General features: G+C 40.6%; 1 long non-coding RNA gene across 1 annotated transcript; it reads right to left on the bottom strand.

Annotated features, from left to right (window-relative positions):
• Positions 1–2,535: 2,535 nt before the first annotated feature.
• Positions 2,536–21,088, bottom strand: LOC129634335 (uncharacterized). The gene is made up of 3 exons (XR_008705560.1): positions 18,610–21,088; positions 14,446–14,552; positions 2,536–2,859 (listed from the first exon to the last, which is right to left on the bottom strand). It is a non-coding gene; the product is annotated as an uncharacterized LOC129634335 (long non-coding RNA).
• Between the last annotated feature and the right edge of the window lie 819 nt (positions 21,089–21,907).

Genomic DNA, 21,907 nt, shown 5'->3' with positions numbered 1-21,907 from the left:
GCTGGTGGATGAAGGAGATTTTACTTCCTTGTACGTGTCTGCCCTGAATTTCCTCACTACGATGTCAATGACGACTACTATGACAGCTGCCACTCTTTCTGCCCTTTTTGGCTCATTTCAGCCGTTTTTTGTCTGTAACTGTGATAAGCCCTGACCACCCAGGGAGCTAGTGGCAAGTGGCTGGAAACATGGGGGTGGGTGAGCGTGAGAGCAGGTGACTCAGCACCTTCAATTCACCAGTTTATTTCAATGCCCCTCTGCCCACCCCGTATCATTTAATCTCTCAGTTGGTCTCAAATCAGTCCCATGTTAAAATCCTGGTGACTTGGGAACAAGGCTTCCAGAGATGACAAAGTGGCCTTATAACTTATTCAGCCTAAACCTAGTATCAGGTTCTTTTCCAAGTACTACTGAGTCACTATTTTTATGTGATTACCACGCAAACATGAGCATGTTAAGCGAGCTATTGCCAGCAATCAGGGCCACTTGTTAACATAGCATCAGTAAGAGCAACTCAGGTGAGAAACAACTCTGATTATAGGTATTTAGCCCAAATGTACATCAGTTGTAACTCCTTAAATGTATTCTTTTACCAGCTAATTGAAATGCTTTATCAGTGAAAGTCTTGACACAACAGTTATACACACATCTAAGAACATGGGGAAATTAAATAAGACTTACAATATACACTTTAACAAAATGATGGCTTAATTTATACTCCCTTTGTAATTTTAACTAAATATTGTGGTGAGTATTTCTTACTTTAACTCCTAAGTATATGGGCATTTATTTCTCACAATATAAAAATACTTCAGGAGGCTTGTGATCAACGCCATGGTATTCAGGCACAGTTTATAGAGACTTTCAGTCAAAGACAAAAGGTCCAAGTGGATGATAAAACACATGAAATAGACGTATATATACAACCAAGGACTTAATTCAGATGTCTCATGTCAACTGAGCTCCAACTCTTGGCTTATCAGGAACGTCTCCAAACAAGCATGTTCTGTACCTGGCTCAAGGCTGCGTTGAGGACCAGCCCCTGGGTAGGGTGGCTAGATAAATACAGGGTGCCCAGTTACATTTAATTTCATGTAAACACTGAATAATTTTTAGTATAAATATGCCCCAAACATTACATGCAACATGCTTAGGCAGACATACACTGTAGCTCTTATGTGCTTACTCTTCAGGCAAGATGCCTCACACATTTGAAACCCTGAAATCCAGACTTTCCCTCTAGCACCATAGTCTGCTCTTTTTATTGTGTATTGCCTTACCCTCTATTGCCTAAGCTTGCCTCTTCCTAAGGGCTTCCCTGGTGGCTCAGAAGCTAAAGAATCTGCCTCCAATGCAGGAAACCTGGGTTCAATCCCTGGGTCGGGAAGATCCCCTGGCGAAGGGAATGTCAACCTGCTTCAGTATTCTTGCCTGGAGAATTCCATGGATAGGGGAGCCTGGCAGGCTACAGTCTGGGGGCTCACAAAGAGTCAGACATGACTGTATTAGCCTCTTCCCAAAAGAACATTTTGTTCATACTGCTTGTTTTCAAAGAACTTTTTAAATGTTAGTGATTGGATAGAGACAAACGTTGCCTTCCCATCAGTTGTAATACAGAGAAAACTCTCTAAAACCTACTTTCTTTTTTCTTTCTCTCTGCCAATTTTGAATTTTCAAAGGCATATCCTTAAGGTTTGGCGCTAGATTTAAAAGGGTGGACAGATGTGAAATAAAATAGGAGGGTTTTTTTTTTTCTGACAAAGCTTGTATGCCTGGGTTGGTTTCTAGGGATTGTGGTAAAGGCAGTTTCTCAAAGGTTTAATTTAAAATTTTTAGGTCAAGCCAAAGGCCACCACTGGTAACATAAACAACATGTTATGGTGAACAGCATGTTATGGTAAGGAAATGAACAGCTGCTGCTGCTGCTGCTAAGTCACTTCAGTCGTGTCCGACTCTGTGCGACCCCATTAAATGGCAGCCCATCAGGCCCCACCAGCCCTGGGATTCTCCAGGCAAGAACACTGGAGTGGGTTGCCATTTCCTTCTCCAATGCATGAAAGTGAAAAGTGAAAGTGAAGTCACTCAGTCATGTCTGACTCTTAGCGACCCCATGGACTGCAGCCTACCAGGCTCCTCCATCCATGGGATTTTCCAGGCAAGAGTACTGGAGTGGGGTGCCATTGCCTTCTCCGAAATGAACAGCAGTGTGGTAGAATAAAGAACAACAAATGTAGAGCTGTCAGATTTGAGGTTGAGGGCTGGCTCTGTAATTGAAGCAGCTGTGTACTTTAAGCAAGTCCTTCGGCCTCCATGAACCTCAGTTTCTTCCTGAGTAACAAAGAGGGCTTAGTGGGGCAAGTATGGAGAGGGATACTTGTATAGAAATGATGTGTAAACTTCAAGTTCAGTCTAGACGTTTGCAGTGATGATGATGATGAAGATGATGGCCAAGACACAAAGAGATGTTACAGGAGGTCGTTTGTTAAAGAGATACTTTATTTTTTTAGACTTAAAAATATTTATGTATGTATTTATTTTTGGCTGCTGCTGGTCTTTGTTGCTTTTGGGGGGGTTATCTCTAGTTGTGGCAAGTGGGGAGCTGCTCTTTGTTGCGGTGCTCGGGCTTCTCATTGCGGTGGCTTCTCTGTTGTAAAGCACAGGCTCTAGGCGTGCGGGCTTCAGTAGCTGTAGCCACGGGTTCAGTAGTTGTGGCTCACGGGCCCTAGGGCACAGGCTCAGTAGTTGTCGCGCACTGGCTTAGTTGTTCTGCGGCACGTGACATCTTCCCGGACTAGGGATGGAACCTGCGTCCCTTGCATTGGCAGGCAGATTCTTATCCACTGCACCACCAGGGAAGTCCTAAAGAGATTATAATTCAGACCCTAAAAATTTTAATACCTACTTGGTTCACAAGATTATTGTACACAAGAATATTGTTCGTATATGGGTTGAGTAAAGAAAGAAACAAACCCAATTCCATATGCCTTTAAAAGAAAGCTTACTAAAAGCTTTTGTGTATAAGAATAAAATTTTTAAAAATTGAAGTATAGTTGCTTTACAATATTATATTAGGTTCAGATGTATAGCATAGTGATTCAGTCTTAAAACAGATTATACTCCATTAAAATTTAATAGCTACAATTTTCTGTGCTATACAGTATATCCTTATTGCTCATCTATTTTGTACATGGTAGTTTGTATAGTTTGTATCTCTTAATCCCATACCTCTATTTTGCCCCTCCCGGCTTCCTCTCCTCTGTGGTAACTGTTAGTTTTCTATATCTGTGAGTCTGATTCTGTTCTGCATTTATTATACATTCATTTGTAGTATTTTTTTAGATTTCACATGTAAATGATATCATACAGTATTTGTCTTTAACTAACTCATTTCACTAAGGTCCATCCATGTTGTTGCAAATGGCAGAATTTCATTCTTTTTTATGGCTGAGTAATATTCTATGACAGACATACACACCACATCTTCTTTATCCATTCATTTGTTGAGGGGCATTTGGGTTGCTTCCATGTCTTGGTTATTGTACATAGTGCTGCTATGAATATTGGGGTGCATGTATTTTTTTCAAACTAGAGTTTTCATTTTTTCCAGATAGATACCCAGAAGTGGATTTGCTGGATCATATGGAAAATCCCATGGACGGAGGAGCCTGGTGGGCTGCAGTCCATGGGGTCGCTAAGAGTCGGACACGACTGAGCGACTTCACTTTCACTTTTCACTTTTATGCATTGGAGAAGGAAATGGCAACCCATGCCAGTGTTCTTGCCTGGAGAATCCCAGGGACGGGGGAGCCTGGTGGGCTGCTGTCTATGGGATCGTACAGAGTCGGACATGACTGAAGTGACTTAGCGGTAGTAGCAGCGTGGTAGTTCTATTTTTACTCTTTTGAGGAACCTTTGTACTGTTTTTCTGTAGTAGTTGTACTCATTTACATCTCCACCAACAATGTTAGGAGGGTTCCCTTTTCTCCTCATCCTCTCTAACATTTGTTATTTGTAGATTTTTTTGATGACAGCTATTCTCACAGGTGTGAGATTATATCTTATTTTTGTTTTGATTTGCATTTCTCTAATAATTAGCAATGTTGAGCATCTTTTCATGTGCCTGTTAGCCATCTGTATGTCTTTGGGAAAATGTCTATTCAGGTCTCCTGCCCATTTTTAAATTTTTTTAAAATATTGAGCTGTATGCTGCTACTGCTAAGTCACTTCAGTCGTGTCCGACTCTGTGCGATCCCATAGACAGCAGCCCACCAGGCTCCCCCGTCCCTGGGATTCTCCAGGCAAGAACACTGAAGTGGGTTGCCATTTCCTTCTCCAATGCATAAAAGTGAAAAGTGAAAGTGAAGTCGCTCAGTTGTGTCTGACCCTCAGCGACCCCATGGACTACAGCCCACCAGGCTCCTCCATCCATGGGATTTTCCAGGCAAGAGTACTGGAGTGGGGTGCCATTGCCTTCTGTTTGTATATTTTGGTTGTCAACCTCTTGTCAGTCATATCATTTGCAAATGTTTTCTCTCATTCTGTAGGTTGTCTTTTTGTTCTGTTGATGGTTCCCTTTTTGCGGTGCAAAAGCTTTTAGGTTTAATTAGATCCCATTTGTTCATTTTTACTTTTGTTCCCTTTGACTGAGGAGATATAGCCAAAAAATATTGCTATGACTTATGTCAAAGAGTGTTCTACCTATGTTCTCATCTAGGAGTTTTATGGTTTCAGGTCTCATATTTAGGTCTATATATCCACTTTTCATTTATTTTTGTATATAGTGAAAATATGATTTTTACAGTATAATTTACTTAGGATTACATTGAAGAAATGGAAAATAGAGTGACATTCTGAGAAGCATTTTGTTTAAAGCCTTTTATTTTGGGTCAATAGTCACTCAACAACCCATCTATTTATTTTGTACAAGCCTCAGACACATTATTATTGTTGTTACTATTTAACATTATAGCTTGGAGTTTTTGATGCACAGAGAAAGCTTTCATGAGGTATTGAGTCTATCCATTTGCTCAGTGATAAAGCAGAGGATGCAAAAGAGGAAAATTGTACCAGAGGTCCTCTGATTCTTTTTTTAGCATTTCCATCCTATGCTCAAGGAAGGTGAAGGTTTTGGGAGGACTGAGCCCTCAGAGCTCTGAGTACCAACTCTGATTGGAGGATATTTATCCTTGTTTGATTTTGCTTCATTTATTACTCTATAACCAATACCAGTCCATCTTAGAGGAGATCAGTCCCGGGTGTTCATTGGAAGGACTGATGCTGGGGCTGAAACTCCAATACTTTGGCCACCTCATGCGAAGAGCTGACTCATTGGAAAAGACCCTGATGCTGGGAGGGATTGGGGGCAGGAGGAGAAGGGGACAACAGAGGATGAGATGGCTGGATGGCATCATCGACTCGCTGCACATGAGTTTGGGTAAACTCCGGGAGTTGTTGATGGACAGGAAGGCCTGGCGAGCTGTGATTCATGGGGTCACAAAGAGTCGGACACGACTGAGAGACTGAACTGAACTGACTGAAAAACATGAAATTGCAAACTAAAAGTTACTTTTTGCCACCAAATGAGCAAAAGTTAGAAAGCATGTTAACATGCAGTTGTGAAACGGTAGAAAATTGCTTACTCTCTTATGCAACTGAAGAAGTGAGTAATATTATAATAATAAAATACTCCAAAAATATAATAATTTTGAGGAGAGGTGATCAAATTTGGAAAACTCAGCAGTGGCCACAGGACTGGAAAAGGTCAGTTTTCATTCCAAGCCCAAAGAAAGGCAATGCCAAAGAATTCTCAAACTATTGCACAATTTCACTCATCTCACACACAGTATTCTTGCCTGCAGAATCCCACAGACAGAGGAGCATGGTGATGGACAGGGAGGCCTGGTGTGCTGCAATTTATGGGGTTGCAAAGAGTCGGACATGACTGAGTGACTGAACTGAACCGAACCAATATATATGTGTTATAGGAAACTAGAGAATATGGATAAGCAAAAAGAAGACAAGTTTCCCTGACTCTGCCCTCCAGTGTACAGTAGATGTGGTTGTACCTGTAAGATGCTGCTGTATTCAACAGAACCAAAAAGCACAACAGTGGCATCTTCCACAAGCATTATAACCAAGCACATGCAAGATACAACCCAAGACATGTGCATGCATGTGTGTGTGTTTGTACGTGTGTGTGTATGTGTAATAGGATGGCAAGCTCTAGAGAAGGCTCCATTTCGGTCATCTTACCTAACTTGCTTTTCTCTAAAACCAGTCCTAAAACTTGTTATTAATACTAAAGTGATAAAATGATGGTTACTTCCTGGCATTTGACTAAAGTACTCCTGGCCTAAAAGCCTTCCTCTGGTTCTCTCTGATTCTTTGATTGGGCTTAGGCAACTCTGTCTCCCCGTCCAGAATTTCTGGGCTAATAGTTCTATTTATCTTGTAGGGTTGTTGGAGGATTAAATGAGGTAATACTTTGAAAGGGTTTAGAATAGCACTGGGCAGGCCCATGATGAGCCCTCCTCAGTATCAACTCTAGAGTGGCTGCTGTCTAAATTCACCTCCCCAAGAGGCCCCATTATCTGCTCAGCGTGCTATGAGAGACTTAGGCTTAAATTGTGACTCACCATTTACTAGCTATATGTCCTTGGATAAATTAACTTCTTGGTGTTGTGAATTAGCCCCACAAATATAGAGCACATTGTGTGCCAGATTTTGCCAGGCACTGCAGACCCATGGAGAACAGCTTGAACATAAGAAGGTTATTAACCTGAGCTTGGGTAAATGGTTATAAGCTGAGATCTAAAGGTGTGAAACAGTCTAACCAGAAAGCTAGGAGATGGTGTTTCAAGTCCCACAAACAGCCAGAGAGAGAAGAGGGCACCTACAGGAGGGGAAAAGCAGGAAGTATCACTGGGCTGTGGTGTGCAAAAGGGGTGTGTTGAAAACTAACTTGAAGAGGATCTTGCAAGCCGCATTAAGAAGTTTAGACTTTATTTTAGGGAAAGTAGCAATCTTTCCCTATTGGAGAAGGAAATGGCACCCCACTCCAGAGTTCTTGCTTAGAGAATCCCGGGGATGGGGAAGCCTGGTGGGCTGCCGTCTATGGGGTTGCACACAACTAAAGCGACTTAGCAGTAGCAGCAGCAATCTATAGAAAAAGTCTTAAAGGAAAGACTGACATAATTAGACTTGCACATCAGAAACATCCCTTGGACTGTATTTCAAATGATAGATTAGAGACAGTGGTGGGGCCATGGGGGAATGGGCATACAGGTGAGTGACGGTAGGTTATCAATTGAATGTAGCCACAGTGGGCAAGGAGAGTGCCTCGTGGGGGAGGGAGAGAGGAAAGACTGGTCAAAGCTCAGAAAATTCCTTGGCTGTCCAGTGGTTAGGACTCCATGCTTTCAGTGCAGCGGGCCTGGGTTCCATTCCTGGTTGGGGAACGAGGATCCCACAAGCTGAGCAGTACTGACCAAAAAAAAAAAAAAAAAAAAAAAGTCATAAAAGCTCAAAAGTTTCTGGATTTGGTGGTGGTCCCATTTACCAACACAGACATGAAACTAGGGTAGTTTTGGGGGGAAGATGAGTTCAGTTTGGAACATATTGAATTTGAGGTTGGAAGAAGCTGGGAGCGCCCACTGAATAGCTAGACATGTGACCCTAAAGCTGAATCAGCACACAGTAGGTGTTTAAAGCCTTAGTTTCCCTTTACCTAGCACCTGTTTCCTCACTGCTCACCCTCAAACCATTTCTCTGCTATCACCTCCTCTCTATCTCTTTTTTGATTTTTAAGGCATTTTGGTATATTTCTTTCCAATATTTTTGTGCTTTTGGAAAAATATAGTTGAAAACATACTGTATATATTCTTTTCACTTGCTATTTTAATGTTACTATTTTAATTATGATTTTTAATAACTGCTAGATAGTTCCTCCTTACAGATATACCAAACTTCACTTGGGCCATTTTTCCATTGTTAGGCATCTAGGTGCTCCTGTGTTTACAAACAAATCCTTGTTCCTGTTGCTGATTATTTCCCTACACCAGGCTTCTAGAAGTGAGACTACAACGTTAAACATTTTCAGAGGAATAAGAAAGCTAGTTTCATATTAAGGATTGAAAGTGATACGGCTGTTTTTTCACCAGCACAGTACTAACTTTTCAAGTCCCACTGATGTTCTCACCAAAGTGGGGGGATTTGTGACTCATTCATCTTTTATATTTTGTAAGTAGCATCCTCTTCCTTATATTTAAAATACTAACCATCTATTTGTTTGTAATGTTACACACTGTTCGGTTGTTTGCTGTTGTTCAGTTGCTACGTCACGTCTGACTCTTTGCAACCTCATGGATTGCGGCATGCCAGTCTTCCTGGTTCTTCACTATCTCCTAGAGTTTTCTCAAATTCATATCCATTGATTCAGTGATGCTATCTAATCATCTCATCTTCTGCCACCCTCTTCTCCTTCTGCCTTCAAACTTTCCTAGCATCAGGGTCTTTTCCGATGAGTCAGCTCTTCTCATCAGGTAGTCAAAGTATTTGAGCTTCAGCTTCAGGATCAGTCCTTCCAATGAATATTCAAGGTTGATTTCCTTTAGGATTGATTGATTTAATCTGTTTGCTGTCCAAGGGACTCTCAAGAGTCTTCCCTAGCATCATAGTTTGAAAGCATCAATTCTTTGGCACTCAGCCTTCTTTATGGTCCAGCTCACATCTGTACATGACTACTGGAAAAACCATAGCTTTGACTAGATGGACCTTTGTTGGCAAAATGATGTTTCTGCTTTTGAATACGCTGTCTGGGTTTGTCATAGTTTTTCTTCTAAGGAACAAGCATCTTTTAATTTCATGGCTGAAGTCATGATCCACAGTGATTTTGGAGCCCAGGAAAAGAAAACCTGTCACTGCTTCCACTTTTTCCTTTTCTATTTGCCATGAAGTGATGGGACCAGAGGCCATGATCTTAGTTTTTTTTGTTTTTTGTTTTTTTTGTTTTTTTTTAGTGTTGAGTTTCAAACCAGCTTTTTCACTCTTCTCTTTCACTCTTATCAAGAGGCTCTTTAGTTCCACTTCACTTTCTGCCACTAGAGTGGTATCACTTCCATATCTGAGGTTGTTGATATTTCTCTCAGCAATCTTGATTCCAGCTTGTGATTGACCCAGTCTGGCATTGTGCATGATGTACTCTGCAAGTGAGTTAAATAAACAGGGAGACAATATACAGCCTTGATGGACTCCTTTCCCAATTTGGAACTAATCCAAATTGTTCCATGTCTGGTTCTAACTGTTGCTTCTTGACCCACATACCGGTTTCTCAGGAGACAGACTAAGGTGGTTTGGTATTCCCATCTCTTTAGGAATTTTCCACAGTGTGTTGTGATCCACACAGTCAAAGGCTTTCACATAGTCACCATTCAGAGAGAACTATATAGATTTGATCCCTATATTCTAAAAGTTTATGGTCTAAGAGAGAAATATCAATGCAGGCATGCATGCTTAAGATTTACCAAAACTGTTAAAACTACAACATGGATGGACCTCCAATGAGTTTAGGGCAATCACATTTAAAGGATCAGGACCAAATTAACATTTATTACATAAACTGAAGGGAGAAGAGATCAGTGGGGACCAGCTGGGACACCCTGTGTTCACCTGGACCAAACGTGTAGCCTGCTCATTCCTTCTAAAAGTCTCTATTATAACCTACTTCCTCCTCTCTTCCAGTTCATAATACCAAGTGGCTGCCCTCAGAAATGCACTGTAACCCCCTTCTTGGTTCTTTAACTTCTTCCCCCGTTTCCCTCTTGACCCACCTTTCCCCTGTCATTTTCCCATCTCCCAGCCTCAGGTCTCAGACTAATCCTGCCCTTTATCATCAGGGGTGATGAGTGGCACTGCCGGATCTCCTGTCTCCCTGGAGTTGTGTTTGGAAAGCACAGGCCCTGACTGTGGCTCTCCACCCTCCCAGACACCATCTGCTGCCTGTCTCTCATCATCACTGCAGGTACTGTGTTCATGGGACCAGACCTTCGCCTACCACCCTCCACTGTGGGTATCCTATGATGGTCCGCCTCCTTGACATGAGAGAGCCCATTCTTGGCTCTGGGAACAAATCCTTGCTGGTCTGCCTCATTCCTGCCAGAGGTAAAGATAACACTGATAGTAACAAAAAACATTTAGTGAGTGTTTGAAGCGATGGTGCTCAGACGTTCAGTCCTGTCCGACTCTTTGTGATCCCATGGACAGAGAAGCCTGCCATGAACTGAAGCCTGCCAGGTTTCTCTGTCCATGGGATTCTGCTGGCAGGAATACTAGAGTAGGTTGCCATTTCCTCCTCTAGGGGATCTCCCAAACCCAGGGCATTTCCTGCATTGGCAGGTGGATCTTTACCTCTAGCGCCCCCTGGGAAGCTCCAGTGAGTGCTTACTATTATTCATTTAATGGTTTTGGCCCTTCCATTCTTGGCCATGACCAGGCTATAACTTACTCCTGAAGAGATCTGATGACACATGTGGATGAACATATTAGCGTATTAGCACAGGCATGAAAGCTAATACTCCATCTACCCAGAACAGGCCCAAGGAGAGGGAAAAGCAAGACCCCTCCCTGTCTGACTGTCTGTGCCAAGCCCAGAGATGGTGCTTGCCTACTGCTTCCAGCGACCTGTCACAGATAAGGCGCTCGTCAGAAGCCGAGGTGTTGCTAATAAGAATATTCACTGAAAGAAACGCACTGGCTTCATTTTTGGGCAGATTCTCTTCCCGTGGAACAGTGAATCCTTTTACCTAATCTTCTTGCTCTTCCTGAGTCTAATCTGTATCTGTTTTTACTGTGTTTCAGGTACGAGTATAGTAGAAGTAAATTAGAAAGAACTTTTTTCTCCTCTATATTGGCTTCATGTTAATATGAACCTAGGGTCTGAAAGGAGTCTTTTGATTATCTGGGTATGCAGTCATCCTTACCACTGACTAATAAGAGGTAATTATCATCAAATACTCATCCGCTGAGGGGGAGTTACAAGTTGTGGCAGGTGTTTGGTGAATAATACTAATACAATTTATTTTACAGTTTACTATCTCAGAATGATCAGCTAGTAAAACACAAATTATGGATTGGTACTTAACATTTTTTTGTTTGTCCATCCATATTAGATTTAAACTTTTTTCAACTTTGTTTTATTAGTTATATTCCTGTGCATGAATTACATAATCATGAATACACTGTGCTATGCTAACTACCACACAGGTACTCTCTAAGGGCTTGAAGTAACCTCACGAGCCTGTGTGTGTATGTGTATGTGTGTGTGTGCGCGTGCCTAGTCACTCAGTCATGTCCGACTCTTTGCAACCCCATGGACTGTAGCCCACCAGACTCCTCTGTTCATGGGATTCTCCAGGCAAGAACACTGGAGTGGGTTGCCATTCCCTTCTCCAGAGGATCTTCCCAACAAAGGGATTGAACCCAGGTCTCCTGCATTGCAGGCTGATTCTTTACTGTCTGAGCCACCAGGGAAACCCCATAAGACTGATACTGATATTATTCCCATTTTACTGATGAGGAAACTGAGGCTCAGAAATTGAGCTCCAGAATAGTCTGCTGTCTAACACTGTACTATCATGGCATGGTTCATTTTAATATATTTTATTATTTCACAGATTCAAGTTTTTAATGACTTAAAACTTATCTCCTGAACATGCCAACTATATTTAGAAAAAGTCTCACTAGGCACACCTCATATATAAAGTAGATTTTTTTTTTATAATTTCATCATTGCAAAGAACTTTCCTAAAATTCTTCTGTCCTACATTATTACCATTTATCTCATAAATATATTATTAGATTCATCAATAGGAAAGTTTTGCTTTCATGTTAAAATAATGACAAACTGTAAACTATTTAGAAGGGTAAACAATTATGGTTGGTATGAGCACTAAATTCTTTGGAATTGGTCAGGAATTAGCATGCTCACATAAGCATTAGTTGGACCATGCTAAATCTTGGATTCTGTCTTTAAATTTGCTGCAAAACTAAAACCTTTCATCTTGTGTGCTAATGTTTCCATTTCTCGTCAGGTATAGGGCAAAATTGGAGAAGGCACTGGCAACCCACTCCAGTACTCTTGCCTGGAAACTCCCATGGACAGAGGAGCCTGATAGGCTGCAGTCCATGGGGTTGCAAGAGTTGGACGCAACTGAGTGACTTCCCTTTCACTTTTCACTTTCATGCATTGGAGAAGGAAATGGCAACCCACTCCAGTCTTCTTGCCTGGAGAATCCCAGGGACGGGGATTGGTGGGCTGCCGTCTATGCGGTTGCACAGAGTCGGACACGACTGATGTGACTTAGCAGCAGCAGCAGCATAGGGCAAAATTAGGAAGTAGAGAGATTTAGAAATGCCTTTTCCACCCCCTCCCCCACCCACAACTAAAGTCCTATTTAATTCAGTGTTCTGAGGAGCTGAGATGGAATTAAGACCCTACTACAGTGTCTTCTCCTGGAAGAGGACATGGCAACCCACTCCAGTATTCTTTCCTGGAGAATCCCATGGACAGAGGAGCCTGGCAGGCTGTAGCCCATAGCGTTGCAGAGTCAGACAGGACTGAAGCGACACAGCACAGTGTCTTCTAATGAGAGCTCTTTCCATTCTGCATTTATCAGTTGTTAATTATTCATACTGCATGATTGAGGATTTTGGAGTCAGAGATTCACCTGCAATATTTGGAATACCAGTGGAGGTCTACATGAACACAGAATTTATACAGCAGCTGGTACTAGTCAAAGCTAATGATGGAATTTCAGTTTAATAAAAAGACCCCCAACCGAGCACACCATCTTGAAAAAAGTATACTTATCAAACAGCTTTCAATCAGTTCAAGAGAGACACCTTAATTGGGAAGAGGAAGATTTGAGAGTAGTTTGTCATTGTGCCAAGTCCAGATCAATAACTTCATGTCTGTGCTTTGGTAGACGTAGCTTTTGCTTTGTTAAGTAACCATATCTACATCTACTTTATTTGGATAAGGAGATCTTTGTTTCATTTCACAATATTAAATGATACCTTCTTTTAATTCTCTCTGTATCTTCATAATGAACATGAGTAAAATTTAGACTTGTGATTATAAGGGTCAATGTTTTTATTTGAAAACAAATTTTATATTTTTGTAAAAGGAAAGCAGTGCCTATGAGATGTTAAAATTTTTCATTTTTGAAAATTTCATTGAAATAAAATTATATGAGTAAAATTAAATTATGGTGGTTTACTTAACAAGGAGAAACCAGCACAAGATTGTAAACCAATTATCCTCTGATTAAAAATAAATTTTAAAAAAGGAGGTATTTGTTCCAACTAGTGGCTTTCAAGCTATTTGTAATGACTGGTCTTAATGGTACCTTAAGGGACACCGTGGATCAGCAGGGCAAGTAGAGAGGGCAGAGAGGGTGGTGGAACAGGAGCCCGAGGTGGAGGTGGAAGCAGTTTGAGGGGCAGGGCTCAGGAGTTCCCTTTCTCGCAGCAACCAGGACAGAGCGTTTCTTTCTTTTTTCCTTCCTTCCTCTCTTCTTCCCTCCTTCTCTGTCTTTCTTTTTCTCTCCCTTCCCTTAACACATAGAAATATTGAGTTTATGCAAACAATTTCTTTTCATAAAACAGGGTTCCACTTCTAAAATATAGCTTGCAAATCACTGAACTAGATAATTCTAAGTCTTCTTCCCTCTATGAATTCTTTCCTTCTAGGAATGCTTTGATTACTATTAGGGTTTTAAGATCCAGAAACAAAATAGCAAGAGAAGGTGGAACATTTTTTTGGACATACAACACGTATCTATCTTGCGCTAATTGTAGTTCTGCTAAGATACAACAAAAGTTGGCAGAAATGGTATCTTTCTGACCCCCTACAGAGATATGGGACTACTATGAATAGGTCTAGGTTTTTTTGTTTGTTTTGTTTTTTGTTTTACAAAGCAACTGTGCACAAAAGAACCAAGCTCATTTAGGCACTTAATCTACTAGATGATGTTTGGGGAGAATAATGGAATTATGGTCCAATTAAAAAAATCCGTTTCATGCATTTAGAGGATCATAAACTATAAAAGTCAAGGGGATACTTTAAGATCACTTTTCTCATATATTCACTCACCAATTAAATCTGAGTTTTTAACCAAATGTGTCAGCTACTATGCTGGGTGTTGGGGTACTAGTATAATGTCCCTATCTGTATAGAGATTATGTCTTAGTGGAGAAGACCATTGATTAAATAAATAAACCTGTAAGAATATAACTACAAGTTGTTATAAATGCTATTAAGTAAAAGAACAGGCTTCTCTGAGGTCATATGTTAGCGAACACATGAGACACTAGGCTGGAGGGAGAGAAAGTGACGGCCTCAAGTCACTGAGGAGCGGGCATTAGTCTGTCACATATTCTCTGTCTTACCAGTTTGGTTGTAGAAGCCAAAGCAAATAATCAGGGCCAAGTGATGGAAACCTGAAATCTATGAGTTTCTTTACTGGCATCTTCACTCCTTTGAAATGTTGGGCAACCTTGAGAGACATCAGATACCTGCATTAAGAATGAGAGCTTCCAGTTTTTGAAAATTGCTTTTAAACAATTTTTAAAAATAATTGTTTTAGGGCATCTCTGCTTGCAATATGGTTGACTAGAGGCTGAAAATGGTTTGCAGGAGTAACAAAGTCCACAATTAAAGAAAAACAGTTGTAGTAAAATTTCTAGGCCACAACCAGGTTCCCAGCTTTGCTGAGTCTGCTGCTGCTGCTAAGTCGCTCCAGTCGTGTCCGACTCTGTGTGACCCCATAGACAGCAGCCCGCCAGGCTCCCCCGTCCCTGGGATTCTCCAGGCAAGAACACTGGAGTGGGTTGCCATTTCCTTCTCCAATGCATGGAAGTGAAAAGTGAAAGTGAAGTCTCTCAGTCGTGTCTGACTCCTAGCAACCCCATGGACTGCAGCCCACCAGTCTCCTCCGTCCATGGGATTTTCCAGGCAAGAGTGCTGGAGTGGGGTGCCATTGCCTTCTCCAGCGCTGAGTCTACTTTGCTGCAAAACAAGTGGTTTTGTTTCTATGGAAGATCAGTCCAGATGTCTATCAATTTCTGCTACAAATTTTTGCCTTGGCTTATCAGTTAGAAAATGCAAGTGAAACCATCATTATTAAAATTATGAACAGACTTCCCTGGTGGTCCAGTGGTTAAGAATCTGCCTTGCAACGCAGGGCGGGTGGGTGAGGGTTTGATCCCTGGTTAGGGAACTAAGATCCCACATGCCACAGAGCAACTAAGCCCATGTGCCACAACTACTAAACCTGCACACCACAACTCGGGAGATCCTGCTTGATACAGCTGAGACCTGACACAGCCAAAAAGAAAAAAAAAAAAGAGCCCTTAAATAAAAATGAGCCATTAATAAACAATGATTAGCTAACAGCAACTGTAATGAGCTTTGGAGACTGAGCTAGGTGAGAACTTTCCTGATTGACTTCCCTCAATCTAAAAGCCTAAATCATAGTCAGTGCCATTAGTTTGGAATGTTTCATTTGTTCTTATACCATCAAATTTGTATTTTGATTATAATTAGAAATTATATGTACATATACATTTGATCCCTGGGTTGGGAAGATCCCCTGGAGCAGCCCATTCCAGTATTCTTGCCTGGAGAATCCCATGGACAAAAGTGAAGTGTTAGTTGCTCAGTCGTGTCTGACTCTTTGCAACCCAGGCAAGAATACTGGAGTGGGTTGCCATGCCTTTTTCCAGGGGATCTTCCCAACCCAGGAATCAAACCCAGGTTCTCCCACTTTGCAGGCAGAATTTTTACAATTTGAGCTAGCGGGGAATCTCTCCATGGACAAAGGAGCCTGGCAAAAGAGTTGGACATGACTGAAGTGACTTAGCATGCATGCATACATTATATGTAAATCTTTGCATTAATGAATGAATGGGATTACAGCACAAATGTTGGCATTTTGTGCAGACTATTTTTTGTTTTTCCTTTACATACCTCCTTCCTTCTCATCTCTTTTCCTGCTACCCTTACCTGTGACACAACCCTTGCTATCAAACTAGCTTACATCTTTCCATATTTTTAATCTAGGATCATGTAATCCTGTGTAAGTATATATAGGGACACAGTAATATGTATATATATACATTCCCATGAATGGGCTTCTGGGGGCCTTTTTTTATTCTTTTTGAAAAATAGAATCATATTATATACTCCTCTCACTGGGCGATGCTTCCAGAAGATGTACCCAAGTCAACCGGTATACTTCTATTTCTTCTACTACTTTTATAGTATAGATGGGCACTTATAGTGAATGAACATTTGATGATTTCTTGAATAGTAGGGTAGAATGAGCTCTGGGTATAAAGAAGATAAAACACTACAATGAAAGGAAAGTGAGATACAGGCACCTAACCATTTTCTATCTTTTTGATAGAACTGATTAGTGGAGGAAGAGACATTTCTCTTCCATTAAAAAAAATTTTTTTTTTCAGTATCCCAATAGCAATTTTCATCGTCAAATCAGTTTCAGACCACATAGGATACTTAATTCTATCAGCCCCCTCAGAGGGTGAGAATTTCGGAAATACCATTAGTCAGAAAATGAACTCAGGAAAACATTTGTAAAATCTCTTGTCATCTCAGAAGAATCTTAATACAACAAGCTACTGAACTGTCATTAAAACCTATGAACTGAACTTCCCATCTTGTTCATTTTGGAAGGGGGAATCTAACACAGAAATTGGGTTGGATAGAGAGGTCTAGGGAGAAGGAAATGGCAACCCACTCCAGTATTCTTGCCTAGAGAATCCTATGGACAGAGGAGCCTGGTGGGCTGCTGTCCATAGGGTTGCACAGAGTCGGACACAACTGAAGCAACTTAGCATTCATGCATGCATTGGAGAAGGAAATGGCAACCCACTCCAGTGTTCTTGCCTGGAGAATCCCAGGGAATCTGGCTCCCCGGGGAGCCTGGTGGGCTGCCGTCTATGGGGTCGCACCGAGTCGGACACAACTGAAGCGACTTAGCAGCAGCAGCAGCAGCAGCAGCAGCAGAGAGGTCTAGAATCTAGACTGTTCAGTATTTAATTCCTCGGTAGTTGCTCAAGCATTATCATATCCTTTAAAATTCCTCACATGTTAATCACATTCATCAAATGTGTTGGTTCTACTTTCACTAAAGGAGAAGACATCTTCATACCAGTATTACCTTAGAATCTGCTGACTGACCCAGCTTTCAAAGGCAGAATCTCCTAGTAAAAATATCTCTCTTTATATGTACAACCAATAAAACAAAACCAGTGTGTACAATTTAATGAAGACTTCCACAATACTATCACTATTTTATTAATGTCTTAATTTAATTCAAAGCATTAGAAACAAAAGTGAATATCAGATATTGCTCCAAAGTAGTGACTGTGTTTTCTGAATTATCTGGGACTCAGAGTGGGTTTGAGAGGGGGAGCATCCTTGGATTTTTAATGGACACCTCTTTTCTGTTTGCTGATTTTTTTTAAAGGTCATGAAGAGTTGATTGAGAAAGAAGGGAACACGGAATATCTGGTTTTAGATCATCCCAAACTTGTCTCATCAATAAAATGTCACTTCAGGCCTGCTTATTTGTTGGACAGGATAGAGGTGGAACTTTAAAAAGGCCTGGAATGACCTGTGGATCCTCTGGAATGACCTGTGGATTGAAGAGAAACCTTCCCAAATCAGAGATGAGGACTTTTTCACCAGCAGTTTTCAAACACAGACTTGAAGAATAATAAATTAACCTTTCAACACTTTGAAACCTTAGAAAATTGCATGATCACTGATAAATCATTAAAATCACTTTTTTCTTCTTTGAACATAATAAAGACCATTTTTCTTAGACCTGTTATATACCTTCAAATGGAATAAATACAATGAATAAACAAGCTACTTTATATTTTCAGTCTAGTTATAGGGAAGGAATGTTTTTGGATCCTAGATGTTAGCAGTTTCCTTTAAAAAAAAAAATACCTAGGAAACCCTCTATAAATGAAAGAAATGTGTACAGTATGCAAATTCAGAGTGTGCTGTCCTCATTTACCCAGTGGAATTCAAAATAAGCCCCAACTTGTGAACATATTAAAACAGATTGAAATGGATATTAGTGGGATTTGTAAGGAGAAGCACTCCAGTCCATCAAACACGCTATGCACAAGAACTTTGATAATGTTGTTTTACTGATAATTACCTGCCGGCTGTCACCTCAACGTGGGATTTCATGCAGGTTCCTATATTTAAACATTACATTCGGAGCCAAGCCTACAAAGACACTTATACCAATCTGGCCATGTCCATTTTATTTCACAATTATCTGTGAATTTCTTCGAGAAAAGCAATGCATTTAACTCCCTTTTAATTGTGTTTGATCTGTGTGGGCAAGAGACCCATCTATACCATGTTCCCACTTCCCTGGCCAGAGCAGGTTCTGCCTTCTCTCCCTTGCAGGCACCAGCAGATACCAGAATTACTGGAAAGCAGCACTTCCCAACGACAAGCATGAATATTCATCTGACCTGAAGAAATAGTCACCAGGGCAAAGCAAATACCTTGTATTAACTAAAGGTGTTTTAAACAGGAAGGACCATCTTCTGCGGTCCTCCTGGGCGGCTAGTGCCTGTGGGCCTTCCAGCTCTGCGGAGAACTTCCTTTTCTCTCTACCCCACCCCCACTTTTTTTTTTCCCCATACTGAACTCCTAATTAAATTTAACAGTTTCAAGAGTTTAAACTGTATACCTTTTTAATTGTGTCCTACTTTGTATTGGCTGATGCACAAGTCTGAAAATGGATATTACAGCTTTTTATGATATAATATCACCCTAATTGGTGCTTCATAGGCCGTGGCTGAATTCTTTTCAATTAAGCGCTAACATACAGTAACTGTTTCTCTCTGCAAATGCTGGAAAGCCATTCACAAGAGAGGACTGGTACTGCACAATTCCAAAGTACCTTAATGTGTCAAAAATGTTTTGTGAAGAAAGCTACACTGTAAATGCAATCACCTACATTGGTGTTCCCATTGTTCACTGGGAGTGAAAGTATTGCTAATTGTCCTGCGTTTTAGCTGGGTTTTTAAAGCATTATGTAGTAAGTACACCGGAGGGTCAATTTGTGAAGTGAAATACTTAGCATGCAAAGCGTAATACAAGATGCTGTGTAATACTTGACCTCTTAGCATAATAAATGTAGCACTGAAACGCTGTGCATTCAGCATTCACTGAATAGAGCCTTCGCAGTGGAACAAAACCAGAAAATGTTCTCTTCATTCCTTTTTTTTTTTCACTAAGCGAAAATTATTCTTTATAATGGCCATTGCAGCAATTAGCTGGCATTTGGTAGAATAAATGTGCAGAAATAGCAATTTCTTATTTTAAATGAGATTTTGTATGGAGCCTGCAAATTACTTGAGGTATATGAATAATTGTGCCTTAGCTTTATGCTACAGAATAGGGTGTGGGTGGGTATAAAGATTTCCTATTTGCAGTTAAATGTTTAGACATTTTATTATTTTAATTTCACTCACAGTCTGCCTGGACTGACCCTGCTTTCCCATTGATCATTTCATGTGCGCTTGGAAGCAAGTGTGCAGATGGCGGGAGACTCCCAATTAGTGCACCATGTTTTTTATGAATGTGACATGTAAGTGCAATCAGGTCTCCTCTGGAGGCAATGGTGGTGTTGATACTTTGAGTTTCTAAATCAATACAATTTAATAATCTGCATGGAATGAATGTTTATCAATATTCTCTGTGGTCAAATGCAATTGGAAACTTCATTAAATTTTTATCCAAAGTTTTTCACCTTATTGAAATGCATTCTTCCAGACATTCATGATTCATCTAATTAGCCTTAAATAGGGTATTTTTTTCCTTCTCTCAAAGTGATTCAGTTAATTATGTCCATATATTCATAATTACAAGGTGGATGAGTTTGGTAAAACTGAAATTATGAAATCTGCAGAGGGATTCTAAGAGGTTTAGGATGTAGAATATAAAAAAGGAATGAGTAAAAGTCAGAGCAGTAAAATATTTTGTTTTAATCCCCCTTAGCCCACCCCACTCCAACTGCTTTCTTATGGGGTTTTATGTATTTATTTTTTTCACTTATCATTTGTAATCCAACAACTTGCAAAAATTGATTTGAAGTAAGCTCATCGTGAATAAACATAATAATAAACACTACAAGAATACTTGAACAATGTGTCAAGTTATTCTAGAAATTTTTAAGATAATATATAATCATTTAAAGGCTAGCTATTCAAACAAAGAAGAGTTTCTTTCACCCACTGACCACTTTCCTGAGTTCTCTGACCAGATTTAACTACTTTAGCAGGTCTCTTGTATGTTCTCTTTCACACTTCTAAGTCCTTTCTTCTTATTTCCATCCTTCACTCATTTTATTTGCATATTCTAAGTATTCTATATAATATCTTAAGTTTCAAGAATTTTATTATTTTCCTAGGCACCTTTTCTAGCTCAATAACTTTTTTTGGTCTTTAAAATTATGTTTTGGGATTACTTTTTAGCTAAAGGAAAGAACAGTCTCTCCTAATTTTTATTTTACCTAAGACCTAAGCACACACGACTTTTTACTCAGACCATTGAGTGATGCCAAAAATTCCTCTGCCAAATGCTATTATGAAGGCAACTCATTAGCAAGTGACCTAGCTCATCTGTGAAATCCAACCTGTGATACTGCAAAATTGGAAATAGCCCCAATTAGTAATTGTTAATCTAATCTGGGGAAATGATGTTCTCACAGAGCAACAGATACCAGGCCTCTATCACTTTACAAACAAGGCTTGTTTGCTACACTTTCTCACAACAAGCCCCAGGGAGGGTACTGGGTCATTGTATTATTGCCTTTGCCCAAAGGTCATGCTTAAGAACTTTAACAAACCGCATAGGCACTGGCCAGAAAAAATTGTGCCTGATTTCTGTTCTATTTTCACTTTTTTTTTTAAACTAATGGAACAAATAGCAAGTCACAATTAGAATTTTACCATTCAAGATGATTTATAGTTGACCCAGGTAATTTACTGCAAGAATTAATCTATTTTAAAATTGTATGTATAAAATGAAAGACTGTGAGTTATAACATTTTTCTTTCTAATTATTCCTTCCTAAAATGTTTCTACTGGACTTCCTAAAGAACAATGTAGTGGAGTGAACTAAGGGTAAAATTTCATTCCTATCTTTGTGGGGTATATGCAAGGGTTATAAAAATAACAGTGTAATATATTGATATGTTAGAACACAGAAATGTCAACTGCATTTTCATACTGTGTGCGTGATCAATCGCTAAATTGTGTCTGACTCTTCCCAACCCTGTGGACTGCAGCCTGCCAGGCTCCCGTGTCCATGGGATTTTCCAGGCAAAAATACTGGAGTGGGTTGTCATTTCTTCCTCCAGGGGATTTTCCCGACCCAGGGATCAAATTCGCATCTCCTGCGACTCCCGCATCAGCAGGCAGATCCTTTAGCTCTGCGCCACCTGGGAATTCCAAATGTTCTAGTCATGGTGATCACCTGGGTAATTCTTCCCCCTCCCCCCGCAAAAAAAACTTGTTTCAATTTGGTCCACGGCTTCGGAGAGGGCTCCAGGATGGTTAAAAAGACTGCCTTGTGGCTGCAGAGAGAGGCTTCAAGCAGAAGCCCTGACATCAGAGGGTCTCCCTGACGGAAGCTGGGCTTGGAGGCTCCCAGTCCTGCCTAAGGGTGAGACTTTCAAATAGATACTTGCCCAGCCCAGCCTGGGGACCAGTCAGCCTATAGCGGTTAGTCACGTGGTCTCCCATCGTCTTGATGAGTTTCACCTGCTCTTAGACGAAGCGGCTTTCCAGGAAG

The sequence above is a fragment of the Bubalus kerabau genome, chromosome 19, assembly GCF_029407905.1.
Source record: "Bubalus kerabau isolate K-KA32 ecotype Philippines breed swamp buffalo chromosome 19, PCC_UOA_SB_1v2, whole genome shotgun sequence".
Classification (NCBI taxonomy): domain Eukaryota; kingdom Metazoa; phylum Chordata; class Mammalia; order Artiodactyla; family Bovidae; genus Bubalus; species Bubalus kerabau.
This window is presented reverse-complemented; position numbering and strand designations above follow the sequence as displayed.